Source organism: Trichosurus vulpecula, chromosome 9 (assembly GCF_011100635.1).
Source record: "Trichosurus vulpecula isolate mTriVul1 chromosome 9, mTriVul1.pri, whole genome shotgun sequence".
Taxonomy (NCBI): domain Eukaryota; kingdom Metazoa; phylum Chordata; class Mammalia; order Diprotodontia; family Phalangeridae; genus Trichosurus; species Trichosurus vulpecula.
In genome coordinates, this window is record NC_050581.1 from 36,604,048 (window position 1) to 36,626,105 (window position 22,058).

Here is a 22,058-nt window from a genome sequence, read left to right on the forward strand (position 1 = left end):
GTAGGAAAAATTGGAGAAACAATTCAGATCAGTAAGTAGTTCAAGGTTTGATTCTGATAGTTTGGGTTACAGAATTGGGGATACAGTGATAGGACTAAGCAGCAGAAATTTAGCAAATAACTCAAAGTAGTTTGTTCAAAAAAGGTTGGATTGGAGTTCTTGTAATTAAACTGTGTTATTTTTGCATCTTTATCCTTCCTTTTAATGTGGTATTAAATTCAACCTTTGTTCTAATCAGTTGATAATCTGAATGCACACAGACAGTTGATTTCGAAATGGCTCCTAGTAACTAGTTGTTTTCTGTGTATTAAAAATAATTGCTTATATTAAGATATGGTCAATTTCATTTTAGTGATTTTTTTTGTTCACCGTATAATACAGCATGTTTCCACTGTTTATAAGAAGCATACATTTTTCATTTTATGTTTCTTGCTTTTGTTTTTTTTTTCATAACATGGCTGATATGGAAATGTTTTGCATAAAAAGGAAGGCATAAGGCTTTTAAGTAATCTATAACCCTTTAGTGACTTTCATTACTTAATGCCAAACCATATTTTCCACTATATTTTTAACCGTCCTCTCCTTAGCCCATCTTCAGAAATGAAGCCACCGAGTATCAAAGTATATGTTAATTTTTATTTGGAGGATCACTATAAAGACTTTCTCTGCTTTTCTGCTCAGCCACAAATGTTGGGATGTCAACTTCAACTGTCTTCATGATGATCCCTTTATATCACTAGCAATACAAGATGAGATGATTAAGTTCTAAGAAATAATGTTTCTAGATGCCCTCGGGTACAGTTGGAATGAACTCTGTAAGTTCTTTATTCACCTGCTGAGGTAACCTTCTGTCCAACAGAAACTTGACATTTTCTGCTTTTATTTACAATAAAAATGACAATATGGGTGAAGTCTGGTTCTTCCAAGGGGTATATTAATTCATCGGTCATTTAGAATGCCAACAGCTAAATTAATATCTGTAGATCACAACTGCAGAATTTTAGATTTGTAGCAGGCTTCGGGGGCCCTCTTGTCCAAGCCAAACCCCCAAGAAATCCCTATTACAATATACTTGACTAGTAGTCACCCACATGTGCATGAAGTCTTTCAATGAAGGGGAGCCCACTACCTCCTGAAGCAGACGATTCCACTTATGAATAACTCTATTAAGAAGTTTTCCCAGGGCAGGTAGGTGATACAATGGATTCAGCACCAGCCCTGTACTCAGGAGGACTTGACTAAATATGGCCTCAGACACTTACTGGCTGTGTGACCCTGGACAAGTCATTTAACTGATTGCCTCAAAAAAAAAGTTTGAATTCACAAAAATTTTTACAAAATTTACCAAAAAATTTAAATTTACCAAAAAAGCTTAAATTTACAACTTTGGCAACTTCTACCCTTTGTTTGTGATTTTACCCTAGAGGGTCCACACAGAACAAGATTAATCCCTCTTTTACATGATAGTCATTTAAATATATGGAGTCTCCTCTCACTATATCCTCATATCTTCTTGTTTTCTAAACTAAATATCTCTAGTTCCTTCAAACAATATTCTTGTTATGATACAGACTTAAGGAAATTCCCCATCATGGTTCTCTTTCTCAGGATACCCTATAGCTTATCAATTAGAAAGTGAGAAGTCAAAGATGATACCTACATTGTAACCTGGGGGGAGTATACATCCTTCTGGAAGGTGGTACCTTCAATAGTATAAGAAAGTGAGGAAGAGGAGACAGTTTTAGAGGAAGGATAATGAGTTCAGTGGACATATTGGCTGGAAGTACCCTCTACCATAGATATTTTACAAATCACATAAGATTCCTTGATAGATATAACCATAGAGATGACCTTGTTCAATGATCTCCTGATTACCAATACAAAAAGGTTAGGGATTTTAATCTTAATATATAATTTCAAATACTGTATTTCTCAGAGTCAAGGCTTCAGGTTTTATATGACGGATATCAGTTCTATCATTCAAATCCCTTTAAAAAATTTACTTACAATGAGAGATCTGTAGAAATTATTGACACCAAAGACAGAAGAGAAATAAAAGTGTGTATATGTACATATACATACATATACACATATGTATATGTACATATATACACACATGTGTATGTATATATACATATTATATATAATTATATATATTTACATTTATAATATGTCTCTGTATTTAAAGTACAAGCAGAGCTGAAATGAGCCTTAGAAGTCATTTAAATGGTTTAGTTTAAAATGATGCATAAAATCTAAATGTGAATTCTGTTCTATCTCAGCAGTATTTCCTTTAGGCAGAAAAAGATAGGGTTGGGGATGAGGAGTTTTCAGTCCACTATTTGCATTCTTCTTGGAGAAATCTTTTGGTAATACCTCATTTATTTTTGAAGTAAGGGTCAAAAGTGACTGGATGAATATTTTTCTCTTTTCTGTAGCTAATGAGAATTTGTAAAAGCTGCTTACACTTGACCAAGCTTCATGAAAGCATTTTCTCCTTCCCCTCTAAAATGACAAGATTTCAAAGTAATCACTGTCCTGTAATAATCAACTTTCTCAAAAGGAAAGTTTTTGCTTTCTTGCTAATAGGATTTTGTCTGCAAACAAGTTATTAACAGTTGGCAGGCGCCAATGGGCTAGATTATACTTTTGATTAGATTTTTCAAATTAAATATTTGGATTATATTTCATCTTCTGTTGCTTAGTTATTTGGTAGAGCTTTTCACCCTCCTCTTTCTTCCCCCCCTCCCTCTCCCATCCTATTTCCCTTTCCTCTGGTGCTGTGGGGGAAATGAAGGCTGAAATTTAACCGCACTTCAGTGTTACATGGTGGAAAACAAACTGAATACCTTCCTCGCTCTATCCCTGCTCTACTCCTCTACTCTGCTTTTCCTTCAAGATCCAACTTCTCTGTGAAGTCTTCCATGCCCTTCTAATCCTCAGTGAAGTCCTGTGGGACCGTCTACATCACCTGTTTGACATTTAACCTCAGGATGGCTCATACAATTTTTTTCATGGCTTCATACATCTTATCTCCCCCAAACAGAGTATACAGATTACTCCTTGAGGCAGAAGGTATGCCCTATGCTTCATGATATTCACTTAATCTTAGAGCCAGGGCAAAAGGTCATTGCTTTTGTGTTGTTATGTGTTGCTTTTGTGGCATCACTGAAATGCTTGACTTGGTTTGTAGTAAAATAAATACCTACCTCACCACAGAGAACAGGAATTTTCAGGGTTTAAAAATGTCCATATACAAAAAGTAATATTAAAGAACTATTCCCTTGGTGTCCCCATGGTGTATTTTGCTTATCCTGTCAACCTCTGGTTGTAGATCTCCTTAGCACATAGGTTCTCAATAAATATTTTTTATTGCATTCATCTAATCCCAAGTTTATTCCACAAAAGCTTACTCCTCTAATTTGTGAGTCCTAAGTCACTATCTTGTAGCAACCACCTCATCTCTTTTATTACAGGCACCTGCAAAGATTGGCTGCCCTGTCTGTCTTACAGATAAATTGGAGTCACTGGCACATATCTCAGGATGATCAGCACTTTGTCCTGATTAGTGAACATAGTTTTACTAAGGGAATGAACCAGTCATAAGCTAAACCATTAGATGGGAATCAAATCTGGACTCAGACAATTACTAACTGCGTGACCCTGGGCAAGTCAACCCCATTTGCCTCAGTATCCTCATCTGTAAAATAAGGTAAAGAAGGAAGTGGCAAACCACTCCAATATCTCCAACAAGAAAATCCCAAGTGGGGTCACAGAGAATCAGACACAACTAAAAAACAACCAAAAATAGGTTGGGAAATGGTCAATATACCAAGGATGCCTTTACTAGTCCACCTTCTCCTCAATTCCTGGCAATCTGGTTTCCACTTTACGGAAACTTCTCTCTTGTTGTTCTTGTCCCCGTTGTTCTTAACCTCTCCATAGCATCTAACATTTCACTTCCTTTTCTATTTACCTGATACTTCTTTCCTTTGGGTTCAGAGACACTGAACCCTCTGTTCGTTCTTCTTTCATCTATCTTTTCCTTTCTCTGACTCTTTGTCCCTTTTCTCACCCCATAAAGTGAGGTTCTGTTGTTAATTGAGCTTCAAATACCACCTCTACACAGATGATTCCCTTAAACATATCCCACCAATATCTCGAATTCGAAATGTCCAAAATCGTGCTTGCTATCTTTTCCCTAAAATTTCTCCTTTTAGAATCAATTAAAGATTCAGCTATATTCTGAAATTTTTTGTGTTGACTCATTCCCTTATAATGGCTGTTTTTCCATTTTTCCTTTTTTTCCCCTCAAAAAAGCATTGATGCAGGGTGAGAAACCTTTTCTTGAAAAACTATTCAACGAAAAGATGAAGCTATCTTTTTCTAAGAGAAATGAGACCCAGAAGTCAAGTTGTTTACTTCCATTCTCTAAAATCACCTCTCTTCCATTTATTAGTTATTCTTTGACCTTTTATCATTCAAAATAACTTCAATATTTCAAAAATTTGTGATTTCACCTGTGTGTGTACTCTTTGAGTCATTTCAGGTTGCTTTGCCCCATTGTTAAATAGTCTTTTGTGTGCTGCCATGGCCCTCCCAAATTATCATCTGGTGGACAGCCTTCTGGTAATGAACCTCTCTCAAGTCAGGCACAGTGGTTCTCAGAGGATAGAAATAGTCCGTCATCAAGCCCACATGTGAAAACTTTTCCAGATTTATTCTAACACTCCTCCTTGCCCAAACTTGAGTTCTCTTGAATTAGCCTTGAAGAACTCAGGTTCATGGTCATACCACAATGAAGTACTGGGGTATAACTTTAATGCAGGAGAATTCAAAACATTCTTTTATTTCTGTTAGATAACAGACCATTTCTATCTCCTTGTTGGCTTCTATATACTCTCCTATTTATTGTTTGTTTGCAATATAAAGAAGAGTAACCATCATTTCAAGAATCAGTGATAGTGTATTATTCTTAAACCATCAATTTTATTTTAATTTAATGGCAACCACTTTTGCAAACACTAGGCCCTGATTTTCTCCCAATTCCTCTTTAATATTTCACTCTCTACAGAATTTTTGGCTCATTCAGCATTCAAGATCACATCTTTTGTCATAAAAAGATTGAAAGTCTTGTACCATGCCTGTGTGATGGGTCAGCTTTCTCATGAAATCTTTTTTTTAACAATGTTTAAAATTTTCATCCACTGTTTGAATGAAGTAACACAAGTAGGCATGAAAATGATAAAATAATAATGCCTTGTGCCGTGAGCTCAGCTGCTAAAGTTCTTCTATTGCTAGGAACGAATGCATCTAAACCAATGTATTGAAAATGCTCTTGTCCTGTGTGTTTACACATATAAAAGAATTAATCAGAAAAGTAGACTGGAAGAGTGTTGAAAGCAGGGACTATTTCATTTCTATCCTTGTATCTCCAGCACTTAACACAGAGCCTCACACATGGTAAATGCTTCATAAATTTTTGTTAAATGAATGAAATATTCTTTTTTCTATTAACATATTACCTTGTGCTTTGGGAAAAACAGGCAAGTGTATCTGAATGTTTTAGAGACATTTATTTCAATTACCAAAGGCTCTATTAAAAAAATAAACATGGCATAACACTGTACATGATGATACTCTTACTTCGTTAATACTTCAAAGATCTGTAGCAGATTATAGGCTTTCCATTACTTAATAGATGCTTTTATAAATTGCTGTGGCAAAAAAGAAAGAAAAACTGCCACTTAATGGTCTATCTTCTGGGGGTGAGTGTCTTTGAACATAGCTAGGCTGACATCCCACAATTCATCTCCCAGCCTGTATTCAAAGCCTTTCCTTAGCATAGTATCATCACCTCATAGACCATAGATTTAGAGCTGGGAGTTAAAGGCTATCTAATTCAATCTCCTAATTTTACAGTTGAGGGACTGGGGCGCATAGGGGCTAATCAATTTACTGAAGGTCAAATAGGAAAGGAGGAGGGGGAAGGGAAGGAAAGGAGCAATTATATAGTACTTACTATATGCCAGGAACTGTGCTAAGCCCTTTACAAAGATTATCTCATTTTAATCCTCATGACCCTGCAAGATAGGTGCTCTTTCCAGTTGAGGAAACTGAGGCAAACAAGGGTGAAGTGACTTTCTCAGAGTCACACAGCTAGTAAGCATCTGAGGCTAGATTTGAACTCAGGTCTTCCTGACTTCAGTCCCAATGCTCTATCCACTATGCCATGCAAGATCTGAACCCAGGTCCTCTGATTCCAAATGCAGCACTCTTTCTGCTGTACTATAACACCTCCATACCACGAGGAATCACCAGGAGGAGAACTTTGAGAATCAACCCAGCCTTGTTCTTCTTGAACCCAGGGACATTCAATGCATTATCATTTGGTGGGGCAGGATAGGATTTGCAAACATCACCAAAATGGACCAATTTTATCAGCATCACAAAATTTTTCACTTGGCAGACCACATTCAGCCATCTAAAATTTCTAAGACTTTTACAAGACGATTTTAAAGATTTATGGTTGGCTATTTATTCTTCAGTAGATAAAATCCAAGGGTCTGGATGTCCTTCAGGCAGGAACGTAGACAAACCATTTAATAATGATCAGAATCTATTCTTTTTAAAGACTAAAAGAAGAGTACACAGTGTTTTTTTATGGCGAAGTTGCTTTCAAGAAATTCTTACATCTAATTTATGCCTTCATTATTGAATATTAAGCGCATTCCTTCATATTTTATAGTCAGTGGAGATAGAGTCCAGTAGTCAACACCATGAACAATGGAAATAGTACTGAATTGAGAGCTGGAGTCTTGAGTTTGAATCATGACTCTGCCTGTGTGTCAATGGGCAAATTATTTAAACTCTTCCGGCCTCATCTCTAAAAAGGGGTGAAGGGACTATGTCCCCTTTCATCCCTAAATTGATGATCCAGCTTACCCATGACATCTCTAGCTTTAAGTCTCCACCAGAAAATACTCATGGCTCAGTAAGTTGGCTTTGTAGATGCTAATGTTTAATGTTTGCAATGTGGATTAGGGCAAAGATGGGGTATCTTTTATTGAGAACATACCATATGAAACATGGTCAAAAGCCACTAAGGGCATATGCATTGTTCCACATTGTTTGACTGTCTTATTAGAATCAGAACAAAGATTCTGAACACTTGTTATTTCTTTTGTTTTTCATAAGAAAAAATGTTTTATTTAATATTTTAATTTTTCAACATTGATATCTACAAGATTTTGAGTTACAAATTTTCTCCCCATTTCTACCCTCCCCCCCCGCCCTAAGATGGCATACATTTTGATTGCCTCCTTCCCCAGTCTGCCTTCCCTTCTATCACCCCAGTACCCTCCCCTTTCCCCATCCCCTTTCTCCTTACTTTCTTATAGGGCAAGATAGATTTCTATATACCATTGCCTATATATCTTATTTCCCAGATGCATGTAAAAACAATTTAAAAAAAAAACATTTGTTTTGTAGAATTTTGAGTTCCGAATTCTCTCCCTTCCTCCTTCCCCACTCACCCTCCTTGAGAAGGCAAGCAATTCAACATAGACCACACGTGTATCATTATGCAAAACACTTCCATAATAGTCATGTTGTGAAAGACTAGTATATTTCCCTCCATTCTATCCTGTCCCCCTTCATTGACTTTTCTCCCTTGACCCTGTCCCTTTTCAAAAGTGTTTGCTTCTGACTATCCCCTCCCCCAATCTGTTCTCCCTTCTATCATCCCCCTGCATCCCTTTCCCCCTTACTTTCATATAGGGTAAGATGCCCACTTGAGTGTGTGTGTTATTTTCTCCTTAAGCCAAAACTGATGAGAGCAAGATTCACTCATTCCCTTTGACCTACCACCTCTTCCCTTCCATTACAATAGCTTTTTCTTGCCACTTTTATGTGAGATAATTTACCCCATTCTATCTCTCCCTTTCTCCTTCTCCCAATATATTCCTCTCTCACACCTTAATTTTATTTTTTAGATATCATCCTTTTATATTCAACTCACCCTGGGCCATCTGTCTGTATATGAGTTACAAGTATCATCTTTCCATGTAGGAATGTAAACAAAACAGTTCAACTTTAGTAAGTCCCTTATGATTTCTCTTTCTCATTTACCTTTTCATGCTTCTCTTGATTCTTGTTTTTGAAAGTCAGATTTTCTGTTCAGCTCTAGTCTTTTCATTGAGAATGCTTGAAAGTCCTCTATTTTATTGAAAATCCATATTTTGCCCTGGAGTGTTATATTCAGTTTTGCTGGGTAGGTGATTCTTGGTTTTAATTCTAGTTTCTTTGACCTCCAGAATATCATATTCCAAGCCCTTCTATACCTTAATGTAGAAGCTGCTAGATCTTGTGTTATCCTGATAGTGTTTCCACAATACTCAAATTGTTTCTTTCTGGCTGCTTACAATGTTTTCTCCTTGATCTGGGAACTCTGGAATTTGGCAACAATATTCCCAGGAGTTTTCTTTTGGGGATTTTTTGAAGAGGTGATCAGCGAATTCTTTCAATTTCTATTTTACCCTCTGGTTCTAGGATACCAGGGAAGTTTTCCTTGATAATTTCTTGAAAGATGATGTCTAGGCTCTTTTTTTGATCGTGGATTTCAGGTAGTCCAATAATTTTAAAATTATCTCTCCTGGATCTATTTTCCAGGTCAGTGGTTTTTCCAAAGAGATATTTCACATTGTCTTCCCTTTTTTCATTCTTTTGGTTCTGTTTTATAATTTATAGTTTTCTCATAAAGTCAATAGCTTCCATGTGCTTCATTCTAATTTTTAAGGTAGTATTTTCTTCAGTGGTCTTTTGGACCTCCTTTTCCATTTGGCTAATCCTGCCTTTCAAGGCATTCTTCTCCTCATTGGTTTTTTGGAGCTCTTTTGGTATTTGAGTTAGTCTATTTTTAAGGTGTTATTTTCTTCAGTATTTTTTGGGTCTCCTTTAGCAAGTCATTGACTTGTTTTTCATGATTTTCTTGCATCACTCTCATTTCTCTTCCCAATTTTTCCTCTACTTCTCTAACTTGCTTTTCCAAATCCTTTTTGAGTTCTTCCATGACCTGAGACAAATTCATATTTTTCTTGGAGGCTTTTGATGTAGCCTCTTTGACTTTGTTGACTTCTTCTGGCTGTATGTTTTGATATTCTTTGTCACCAAAGAAAGATTCTATAGTCTGAGTATTTTTATGCTGCTTGCTCACGTTCCCAAGCCAATTACTTGACTTTTGAGCTTTTCATCAGGGTATGACTGCTTGTAGAGTATAGAGTGCTTTGTCCCAAGCTTCAGGGTCTTTGCACTGCTGTTTTCAGAGGTACTTCTATTCTGAGGTGGTAAGATGCTCCTCTCTTGGCCTGTGGTCTGGTCTGTGAAAGCAGGCACTCCTTTCTGCCATGTAACTACGAGGAGAACTCCCTCTCCACAGACAACACAAAGGTCTGCCATACCAGTGCTCCTCTTCCCCCAAGAACTGCCAACCAGGACCATAACCCAGATCCAAGCAGGGGAAAGCAAGAGAACCTTGCCTTGGTGCCAGCAAAGTGCTCCCTGCACTCCCACTCTGATCTGCCACTTGATTCCTTTCACTGTGTGGGCCAGGGGCTCCAGAAGCAGCTGCTCTTGCTGCCCTGGGGCTGTGGCTGGACTGTGCACTTCCCTCACCCAGATCCAGCAGTTTTCTCACTGACCTGCTACATTGTCTTTGGCATTTGTGGGTTGAGAAATCTGGTAATGGCCACAGTTCAGTGATTTAGGGCCCTTAGGCCTTCTCCGCCCATTCTACTCTGTGCCTGGTCTGTCCCGGCGCAGCCCACGTTGGGCTGTGCTCTGCTCCCAGCATGGTGCGATGGACTCTTCCCAGTGACCATCCAGGCCGTCTTGGGCTGGAGACTTGTTTCCCTCTGTTATTTTGTGAGTAGTATAGCTCTAGAATTCATTTAGAGTCATTTTTACAGGTGTTTGCAGGGATTTGAGGAAGAGCTTAAGAGAGTCGCTGTTTTCAAGCTGCCATCTTGGCTCTGCCCCACACTTGTTATTTCTAAGGCTTGACATTCTATAATGTGAACCAGCCAGTATTGTATTCTTCCAAGTAACTTTGCTGTTATCTTTTTCAAGAGGCATAGAGTTTTCTCTTTTAAGATTAGGAGAGCATCTTTTTATGGTGGCTAAGAATTGAAAATTGAAGGCATGCCCATCAATTGGGGAATGCCTAAACAAGCTTTCGTATATGATTGTGATAGAATATTATTGTGCTATAAGAAATGATGAGCAGGATGGTTTCAGAATAACCTGGAAAAACTTATATTAGCTGATGCTGAGTAAAGTGAGTAGAACCAGGAAATTGTACACAGCAGTAGCAATATTGCATGACTAAGAATTGTGAATGACTTAGCTATTCTCAGCAAAACAATGATCCAAGACAATCTTGGCTTTTCACTGTAGGTAGTATAGACTGCCTTGTATACACAGTAAAGTACTGGATTGACCCTTCTTTTTCCTCTGCACTTTCATTTTTATGGATGGTTAATGGTTTATGGATGGTTTTTCCCTTGTTGCTGTCCTTCTCATCACTTCTTTCATTTTCCTTTTTCTTCTCACCTTAGTTTCTTTGCTCTCAAACATCCCAGTGCTCTCAAAGACTTGTCTTTGAGATTTGGTTAATAGGTTGCTATTTAACTTCAAGTCTTTTGCTTTTTGGAACTTCATTTAAATAGTGGATTTTTGATACAAGCTCACCTTGACATCTGTCTGTGAAAACATGCTGGGTACTTTAAGATTGAGGGAAACTAAGATTTTACTATGTATTTTCATCCTGTAGTGGGTATTTGGGGTAACAAAGGCCATAAACTTTCTTACTATATAAAATGTTACGTCCATTTATTTGTCCTAAATTAAGTAGTTATAGGCATTAATGTCCGATACAATTTTATACACTTTTATCTATGCTCCCCTCTCCCAGGAATATTTTTTTTAGGTTGAATATTTTTGCTAGTCTATTTGTAACTCTTGAACATTTTTTAAAATTGATCTTTAATTCTCTAATATGTTTTTGGGGGGCAGGGCAATTAGGGTTAAGGGACTTGCCCAAGGTCACACAGCTGGAACAGGTGTCAAGTGCCTGAGGCTAGATTTGAACTCAGGTCCTCCTGACTCCAGGGCTCACTGTACCACCTAACTGCCCCTCTCTAATATGTTCTTAATAGCAATCAAATATGTTGAATTGAACTGGATTCTAGTACTCAATATAGCATAATAATATTCCATCATAATCATATACTTGTTGGCTTATTTAGCCATTTCCCAATTGATGGACATCCCTTCAATTTCCAATTCTTAGCCACCACAAAAACCATACCTATACGCCTCTTGAAAAAGATAAAAGCTAGACTTGGGATTTCATTGGAATAACGAATTCTTAGATAAGGAAACTCTACCAATGCAGTGGGCACATTATCTGCAATTGAGAACTGTCTAGAGAACTGAGAAATTAATGTCACACAGCAAGTGGGTGAAAAATGGTGGAACTTGAACCCAGATTCTCTTGGTTCTGACCACACTGTCACTTAAAATAATATTACAGATTATTTAGCCCAGAATTAAGCTTAATACCACAAAGCAATTCAATGATATCAATAGATCATAAGGTTACCAAAATGTATTTTTGAAAAATAATGTTTTTTCTTCTACCTTTCCTTATCTGTAAAATGAATAAAGTTGAACTTGATAACCTTGATAACCTCTAAGCGATAACCTCATCCAGATTTGAGGCCTTATTAATATTTTTCCTGTACGACAGAGCTGACTTTCATACTAAAGTATTAGTGGTAAGGAATAAAGGATGACTATTAAGCTTCCCAATTTGATTGAAGTCCATCAGCAACAACTCCAAATTTGCTAACAATCATGGGAAAAGATTAATTTAAAGAGAATTAGCAGAACAATATCTTTTCAATTAGTTCTGAAGGGTTGTTTTATTCCCACTGTTATAGCCCCTGGGATGATAACCAATAAGATGAAGAAAATGTATTGCTTAAATAAAATGGCATCTTTTTTTTTTGGCTAAAAACCATGTTTTGACTGAGGTTTCACATGCCAGTCACAAAGTTAAATTTTATACTGTAAGAAGCATGGTTTAATTTACGCTTAAACCAGTAGTGGGAGTCAAATAAATTAACAACTGTTTCTCCATGGAACTGAACTGAGGTACTGCTTACACAGTGGGCAACTGGTTCACAGGCCCTGCCCCTGCTAACATCTGGTTCATGGAACTCAAAGCTAAATTAGGTATGGGCAGAACCGGTAGAACTCGCAGAAACCCACCACTGACTTAAATCAAAGAAATCTGGTGTTCAATCCCATGTGAATCTATATAATAGCACATTTTATGGTAGCAAAAATTTGGAAATCAAATAGGTACCCTCCCCAGATGGAGAACAGGAATAGGAAATGGACCTGTGATTTCATTGGAATAAAGAACTCCTGGGTAAGGAAATTTCCTCTACCAATGCAGGTCAGCACTTTTTTCTGCAACTCATAGTCTTGAAGAATTGCCTAGAGCACTGAGAGATGGAATTTCCCAGGTTCGTACAGTTAGAATCCAGGTCATCCTGACTTTATGGTCCCCTCTCTATCTGCTCTGCCACACAGTGACTCATGGTTATTGGGGGATAGTTGAACAAATTGCAGTATATGAATGTAATTGAATATGAGTATGAGATAAGAAAAAATGAACATGAAGAATTCAGAGAAACTTGGGAAGATTTGGAAGTACCTTGAATAGTCTGCAGTGTATGAACTGATGCAGAGTAAGGATGATGTGGAATGAAGAGAACAATTTATGTTATGACCTAATGTAAAGGAAAGTAACACTGAAAGACATCAGAACTCTAACCAATCTTGACTTTAGAGGACTGATGGCGAAGCCTACCATCATCCTCTTGGCAGAAGCAAGACTGTAAGTGTGAAATAAGGCAGATGTCACACACGGTCAACACATCCATTCACTTTGCTTAATAATGTTTTGTTATAAGGAAGGATTCTTTGTAAGGTAGGTGTCATTGGAAAAAGACAGCAATGTAAAAAAAATACATTACAGCGTTGTAAAAAAATTCACAAAACATTAATTTTTTTAAAAATAAAACATCTGGTGCTTACAGTGAGAGCTTTTTGTGTTCACTACTAAGACCCTTAGTTAAGATGCTCAAAGAGCTTCTGCATTCTTCAGACTATTCTCTTATAGATCTGAGTGCTTATTAATATTTATGGTGACAGCGTATTTCTCTGACAAGCAAAAACCGATTTTACATGATTTAAAATTAATAAATTTAACTGCAGCACAACAAAATTATAATTAAATGCAAAAGAAGTAATTTTGGCCATTTAATTATTAAGCCCATCTCCAGCAATGTTTCCACTTGAGTGAACAAGAAAAATTGGGTTATAAACATGAGTTCTTGCTAATGTATTTGTCATAATGTGGTTCCCCTAAATGATCTTAGGGGAGTATCAACAAATAATTCAGAAAGTGTAATTTAGCAAACTAATTAAAATAGTGAGAAATTTCATATTTCTTCTCAGCTACATTGTCATGGATATTAAAAGACACACCAAGACAAAGTAAGGTATAATACAGTGAGTCACTAACTTATGGATGCTCAACTTAGCAATGATTTATACATAGGAACTTGATTCCAGGTTGTTCATAGCCCTCATTTGTGTTCCTAAGGGGATAGTTGCTCTTTGTTCCCCAATCCAGAACATCTGAGGAATGAATAACCTAGAATGATCCTTTCCAGGGGTTCTTAACCTTTTGTTTGTCATCAATCTTTTTGATAGTCTGGTAAAACTCCTTCCTAGAATAATGTTTTTAAATGTATAAAATATATAGGATTAAAAGCAAATGAATTATATTGAAATACAGTTTGCTCTCCCCACACATACATACACATATACATATGTGTGTGTTCAAGTTCAGAGGTCCCAGGCTAAGAATCCCTCTCCTATAAAGAGGCTTAGGCTGCCGATGTAGAAAGTTAAGTCACAGGTATTCAGCAATGTATACCCTGAGTCCAATAACGCTGGAGAGAGGGTGGGAAAGATGGGGTTTGGAGGTATGGAGCCTGGATGGATTATATATTCCTGGCATCTTTACCTCTGGGATACCGCTGGGGTGGATTGATTATGATTACCCTCCTTAAAAGATAATTTTATTTTCAAGGAACTTGGTTTCCAAGACCTTGATTTTATCATTGCATATATATGTTTATATGTTTTGCAAGGTATGTGTTGGGAACAGAATGAGACCCAAGTAGCTATTGTATCTTGAGTTGAGATCAAACAACACCTGAAGTTTAAGGATTTCTTTTTGGGAACTTATTAAGGTCAAAATTTGATTAACCAAAACTATCTCCCGAATGACTTCAGGTTCTTGGTGGAATAGGACTACAAAAATTTGATAATGATCAAGGTTCGCATCAATGTATACTCTTGTGTTTTTCCATCCTTGTGAATGTAGGTGAGAAGTGACCCAGCTTCAGGTCATAATAGCAGCCCTTCCAGTTTGGGATTTGTTTTCTTCTTGGTTTTATGTAATTTTTACTTTATTTCTTGCCTTCCCAATGTGAACAGCCACCTTTTTTCTTTATGATCTCATAAAAGTCATATGTTTAAGTGCCAGAAAAAAGTCAAGGTCAAAAATAAAGGAACCTTTGCACAGGAACTGTTTCTGTCTATTCATGTTTCCTGTGGTCACTGCTAAGAGAATGAGGTCAAATACTACATTTCACCAGAGATCAGACATTAGGGATTTGCTGTTTTGAAGTTTGTTATTCTAAGGAACAGTCTGTAAAAGGTCAACTGGAATAGGTTTCACATGGCCAACCCCCTGTCTCTCCCACTTAGAACTTGTATGGAACACAATTCACATGACTATACTTTTACATTCATCTTGTTTGCCTCCTGGAAAGGCTTTCCTCGGGGTCACACTCAAGTTTAGACATAAGATCAGTGAATGTGATCACCTGTTGAAAAGGTCAGGAATAGTATTGAATCACCACTTTAGTGAAATAACCTTAAGAATAAAATCTCTTTCATATTCTTCTTAAACTTCTGCAAGCTCTGGTGGGTAAAGGATGTCTTAGTTCTTCAAGAAAGGTAGCGGGGTGGTACGGTGGATAGAAGGCTGGACCTAGTGTTAGGAACACTTGCCATGTGCTAGCTATGTAACCCTGGGCAAGTCACTTAACCTCTGTCTGCCTCAGCATCTTCATCTGTTTAATGGGGTTAATAAGGGCATCTACTTTCCAGGGTTATTGTCAGGATAAAATGAAATATTTGTAAAGTGCTTTGGAAACCTTAAAATGCTATATAAATACTAGCTATTATTCAACAAAGCATCGAAAATAGTGCCTCTCATAAAGTAGGTGCTTGATGAATATTTATTCAATGAATAAATGAACTGGGGTTAACTAATGCTACAAAGAAGTACCATGGCATAGCAGATAGAACCAATCAAGAAGGCAGGAAGTCTGAGGTTTGAATCTTGCCTCTGACACATATTGGCTGTATGACCCTGGCGGGCAAGTTACTCAACCTCTTCGTGCTCTAGGCCTTCAGTTCTCAAAATATGCTCTGGGGACCTCTGGGTGTTCCAGAGACCCTTCCAGGGGTATGTGAGATCAAAACTATTTTCATAAATATACTAAGACATTTTAATTTTTAACATGGTAAATATCAATGGTATAACCCATATAAATAAAAGCTCTCTAGGGTTCTCAATAATTTTTAACAGTGTAAAGGGGTCCTGATATCAAATAAAGTTTGAAAACTGCTGCTGTAGGCAGCTTAGATGCAATACTGCAAGGTGTCAACCTACACTGGTGAAGGGAATATCCTCACCTGGGAGCTCCCTATATCAATGAAATCACAAGTTCAGTCCTTAACCTTAATGCTACCTTGTTTAGTTCTCCAGTTCTTTTGTTGTACTTCTTTCTTCAAATATCTCTTGGCAATAAGGGATTGTCCTTTTAGTCCTTTGTATCTGTAGAAACTAGCATGTAGTAGATGATGGTAGGTACTTTCCAGGTCTTCTAATCCAAATCCCTCCTTTCACAGATTCAGAAGAGGTTTAAATGACTTGCCCTCTGTCACACAGGTGGCAAAGAGCAGGGTTAGAATTTGAATCCATGTCTTCTGGATCCAAATCTAGAACTTTTCTCATTGTACGCATCCTACCTCTTATCAACAGATCTATACTATTGGTTTATGTCAGTGTTTAGGTTTCCATGTCAGTCTCCCCAAAATCTATTTAATCTATAATATATTCAGAATATAAATTAATTTTCATTAAATTACTAAATTGAATTTTTGGCCAAACCTGTGATTTCATCATTATAGGGAACTCCCAGTGAGGAAACACCCTCCACCAATGCATATTGGTGACTGCCATATAGTTTTAGTTGCCTAGGGCACTGAAAATTGATGAAGGTCATTCAGCCAACATTTGGGTCAGAAGCAGGACTTTTCCTGAGCCCAGGTCTTCAAGGGCCTTAGGTTGCTTCTCTATCCACTATGCCACTTTTAAACTATACTTTACAAGAATATAGGATCTTCAATTTCATAAGCAAAGAGAACTCCCTATATGGAATTCTCTCTACCATCCTCTGTCTGTAACACAATACAGTGGTCTCAAACTCTAGTAGAATCTTAAATGGTCACTAAATCATACACGGGGCTCCATGAGAGCTGACTATGGACCTAGAAAACCACATATTAACATCATCTATGTTCTATTATATTTTCATTTATTTTGTTAAATATTTCCCAAATACATTTCATTCTGGTTTGGGCCAGCAGATTATGGTCACAGCAGATAGGTTCTAGAGAGTTCTCTGAGACTCTCAGAGTTTAGGAAACTTGCCCAGATTCACATGATAACTGTCAGAGGCAGGATCTGAATCCAGGGTCTTCCTGATGCTAAGTCTAGCACTCATTGGATCATCGAGAGCTGAAAAGGTCTTTAGAATACAACTACATCATCTGTTTCATTTTACAGATGAGGAAACTGAGGTCCATAGAGGTAAAGTAACTTGTAGGACCACTCAGCTAATAAGTGACCGAGGTGGTATTTGCAATCAGGTCTTTCTGACTCCAAGTCTAGCATTCTATGCCCTCTGTCATATTGCTCTTACTCAAGTGTAAGCACTCATTTATGAAGTTGTTTCTATGGCAAAGTATATTCCTGAGAATCACATTTGTTCTCTAGTTCTTTCACTTATGCAGCTTCTCTCCCCAACGAGCTGGTAAGTTTCTTAGCAATAAGGGACTGTGCTCCTACTAAACTATACTCATCCCCCATTCATGAAGTTGTTTCTATGGGAAAGTGCATCCCTGACACTTGTAAGGTCTAGTGGATTCCATGGGAGGCCTATTTTATACCTACTGACTTAAATGCTGCTTCTCATGCTTATGCTTCATCTTTCTCAGGTATAAAACCACTGTAACTCTTAACCTCTTTCTTCCTCCAGCCCAGTGTGGCCAAGCTATATCACACACTGTGACATTTATTTGGCCTGCTCCACTTCTTGCCATGTTTTCAAAGCTTCCATGATAGACAGAAAACATTTTGACAACAGCCCCAAAGCAATAGGAATTCCTGTATTTCCATCCAGAGACAACACACTCTCTTGACATCATCAGGACTGGCTGGAAACCAAGAGCCTCTGATTTAACAAGGGCTGATAGGAAGGAGTAAAATAGAAACAATGCCCTTTTTGAACACATTAGCTTCAACCCAGGCATGCAGCTGATAGTTACATCACTGGAAGCTCATAGAAATTACAAACCTCTTCTGTTTATAAAACAATAGATGGCATTCACTTCCAAAAACTACTTAAAAGACGCTGGGCCAGGAGTGCTGACTGACAAGTTCAGGCCCTTTTCCCTAGCTGACATCAAAAACACACCCCCTTTTTACAATACTCCCGTCTCCCTGAAATCATATAGTGGAGTATTGTTTCATTTTTTTTTTTTTAGTCTCTCCCCATCTCCACGTCTCTATGTTCTTTTCTCACATACTGTATATGTGTGTGTGCGCGCGCATGTATGTGTGTATATGTGTGTGTATAGATAAACATATATAAATAGATTTTTTTTGAGGCAATAGAGGTTAAGTGATTTGCCCAGGGTCACAGAGCTAGTAAACATCTGAGACCAGATTTGAACTCAAATCTTTCTGACTCTAGGGCCACTGTGCCACATAGCTGCACCTTATTTTAATCAAGCTAGTTTATCTGTCATCCCTTAAACATCCTGTCTCTGTGCTTTTCTTTGCTTAAGAAGTTACCTATACTTGGGGTAACATTCTTCACCTCTACTGTTCCTCCTTCCCCCAAGTTTGAATGTCATCCCTTCCTTATTATGACCTCCACAAGCACCTGGTGTCTCTCACGTGTTTATGCCAAACTCTAAACTGCTGAATAACAAGGAACTCATAAATAACTCGCATTTATATAGCATTCAGACATTTACAAAGTGTTTTCCTCACCATGCCGCAGTGGATTCAATAACGCAGCATCAGCCCCATTTTATAAAGGAAGAAATTGACACATGAAGAAGTTTTAGTGACTTGTGCAGGGTCACAGAACTAGTAAGCGGCAGAATCAGGATTCACATCTAGGTCTTCAGTCCCAAAGACCAGCCCTCTTTGTACTAAACCACATTGTCTCACAATAGTAGGCACTAACTACATGTTCAATAAATGAATGAATAGATGCACAATATTCCTTCAGCAGTAACCAACAACTTTTCAGATGAATCCTAAACCTGATTCCTACTCTCCTACATTCATTCGTGACTTCATCATTGTTCCCAATCCCCAATAGAGAGCATAAAAACTGCAGAATCTCAAGACTGGAGGCCATCTAGTCCAACTCATACATCGAGGATCCCTTTGCAACATATATGGCTGTCCAACTTTTAAGAGATTTCCACAGAGGGGAATCCACTATTTTTTTTAAATAACCCATACAAATTAATAGGAAGTTTTTCCTTACTAATCCTAAATTTATCTCTTTGTAGCTTCAACCCTCTGAGATTAAGCAAAACAATTGTACCCTCTCTTTGATATGATAGCTCTTCAGATAATTGAAGACAGTTACCATGGATCTCCCTTGTCTGTCCCCTCCCCTCCCCTAAGTCTTTTGCATTCTAGGCTAAATATGAAATTCTTTCAACTAGTTTTCATGTGGTGTGATCTTGAAGATCTTTACTAGTTTTCCCTTTGTAGCTCTAGCTAGAGCTACCACTCAGGTGGGGTGATGAGGCTTTGCCCAAAGGTGCTGAAATTTAGAGAGATCTGATAGCACTTTTATACCCTTATCAGGTAGAAACAACTGATCTTTTCACTTAACTTGGCAAGAATAATTAGTCAAAATGAGAAGATACCAGATGGGATATTCCTCTTCATCCTGGAGTGGTTGCACACCACTTCAAGGCCAATTCCTCCGCAGCCTGGCCTCATTTCATTTCCTCTTCAGCAAGATTCAAAAGGTGTCTGGGAATCTGTGTTCACTCTCCACTATCCACCCACCAGGTGCTTTCTTCCCCAGTGGGACTTTGTGTTCTGAAATCTTTCACCAAGTATTCCTGAGCAAGCAAACTTGTTTTAATGCTTGCATTAAAAATATTTTGTAGTGTTTACCTTGAGAACAAAACTGCTGGTTATATAGCTCTATGTCTAGCTGGCAATATTCTTCTTAAAATGTAGCACCCAGAACTGAATACAATGCCACACATATTAACTGACCAGGGTACAGTACGGCATGCTTCTATTAAACACAGGCTTGGGTTTGCATTAGCTTTCTTGGCTGCCAATATCATACTTTTGTTTTCTACTGAGCTTGTAGCATATTAAAACTCTCAGGGCTTAGTGACCATTCCTCTAATCTTATTCTGAAGTTGATTTCTTTCGAACTCACGTATATGACTTTATGTTTATCTCTGTTGAGTTTAATCGTATTAGATTCAGCCCATTGCTTTTGGTCTCTTAGTCTTATCATCTAATGGATTAGCTATCCCTTCCAGCTTGGTGTCACCTGCAAATTTGATATGTATGCAATCTATTCCTTTCCCCAAATCATTGATTAAAAAACCAAATGTTAAATACCGTCAGGCCAGAACAGATGCCTGGGACATAACTCTACAGACTTCCTTCCAAGATAATACTGAACAATTAATTAACTCTTGGTTCTGGTCATTCAACCAGTTTGGAAATCTACCTAATTGTATCATCATCTAGCCCACATTTTGCATCATTTGCACAAGAACAGGACGGGAAGATTTGTCAAAACCTAATTATATCAATAGCATTCTCCTTATATACCAGTCTAGTTAGCATGTCAAAATAAAAAAAGAAGTGAGTCTGTCATGTCTTCTTCTTGATGAAGCCATGTTGGCTCTTTGTAATCACCTCTTCCTTCTGTAGAGGTTTACTAATCATCCTCTTAAAAATAACTTCCCTCCTTTTTTCCCCTGTAGACTTCACAAATTTTATATCATTTGATGCCACCTAAATATTTTGGGGAAGAAAAGCCTATAGAATTATACCTCTATTAAATGAAAAGGATGCATCCCAAAGAACACACTTCACTGTTAGAAGCATTGGTACTCACAGTAGACAGGCCGAGGGCCTAGACATGATTTCCCTTCTTACTCTATCATAAACATGGAAGGAGCAACTCCATCCCTTCCAGCCAAACAAGATGGACTCCTCCCAATCTTTATGAATTGTTCTGGAGGAGACATAATCACCTCTTCTCAGGACTTCCCAACCATAGGTGGTCCCAGCCGATATTGAATATTCATTTAAAGGCCTTCACCATTTGTCTCTAGCCTGTTTTCCCCCCAGACTTACTGAATATTACTTTCCTTCATATGTTCCCACCAAACTGGCCTACTGCTGCTTCCTGGCAAATAATGGTAACAATAATTATGACCAACATCCATATGGTGTCCTACTATATGACAGCTACTGTGCTAAGTGCTTTAATCCTCACAAACAACCCTGGGAGGAAGGCGTGATTACGATCTCCATTTTACAATTGAGGAAAATGAAGCAAACAGAAGTCAAGTGACGTGCCCAGGGTCACACAGCTAGAAAATGTCTGAGCCCACATTTGAATTCAGGTCTTCCTGACTCCAGGCCCAGAGCTTGATTCACTTTGCTACTCAGCTGCCTCTAAAAAAAGTACATTTTCTCTTTTGTCTTTGCTGGGGGGGAAATGTACTCTCATCTCCCCTCCATCTCTCATCCCTCTTACCTCTCCTTGAGGCTGAGGTCAAGGGCCATCTCTCACGTGAGGCCTATTTCGATAAGCCCAGTTACTAATTCCTTCCCAGTTTCCCTTGAAATTATTTTCTATAAAACTTTGTATTTACTTTTCTGTGTTCATATTATTTCCTCTCAATAGATGATAAACTCCTTAGGGCATATGGACATGGCCCAGGGAACTCCTCTCATATTCACATGTGACTGGACTGTGCATGTTCAGCAAATAGAGCCCTCCCTTGGCCTGTTCCTAATAGTACCACAGACTTTCTCAGCTAACAACCACCATAGTTAGTGACCCAGCAGTAAGAAGTCTGGAACTTTTCCCAATCCACTCTGTGCTCAGGCTGACTTTGTTAAGAGGCTCTCTTCCCAGAGGATTTGTTCATCCAAATATCATTAAACTAGCAAAAGCCAACGTTTTCTAGACATAGGCCCCAATATACATTTTGTGCAATTCCACCATGTAAAAATCTCCCCTGAGCATCACTTGGCCTTAGTTTTGGGTAGTTACATAGGCCAAGTTTGCACATAATAAGCTTTTGTACTTGAAGCCCTTGTGTCTCAGCTCTTGATTGCTTCTCATCCAGATAACAGAAAGCAATTTCAGCAAATGCTTTCCATAATTGGTTTGTGTCCACACACGGACCTCCTGGGATCCACTTATTTACATTATCATGCAATCTGCCTCCAAAACTCTCTCCCCGTTAGGAATCCCTCTTCC

At 38.0% G+C, this 22,058-nt stretch overlaps 1 protein-coding gene across 1 annotated transcript in view; it reads right to left on the reverse strand.

The window, feature by feature from the left end:
- PIP5K1B (phosphatidylinositol-4-phosphate 5-kinase type 1 beta) overlaps nucleotides 1-22,058 on the reverse strand; it is a 344,454-nt gene that overhangs the window by 104,221 nt on the left and 218,175 nt on the right. The window lies entirely within an intron of this gene.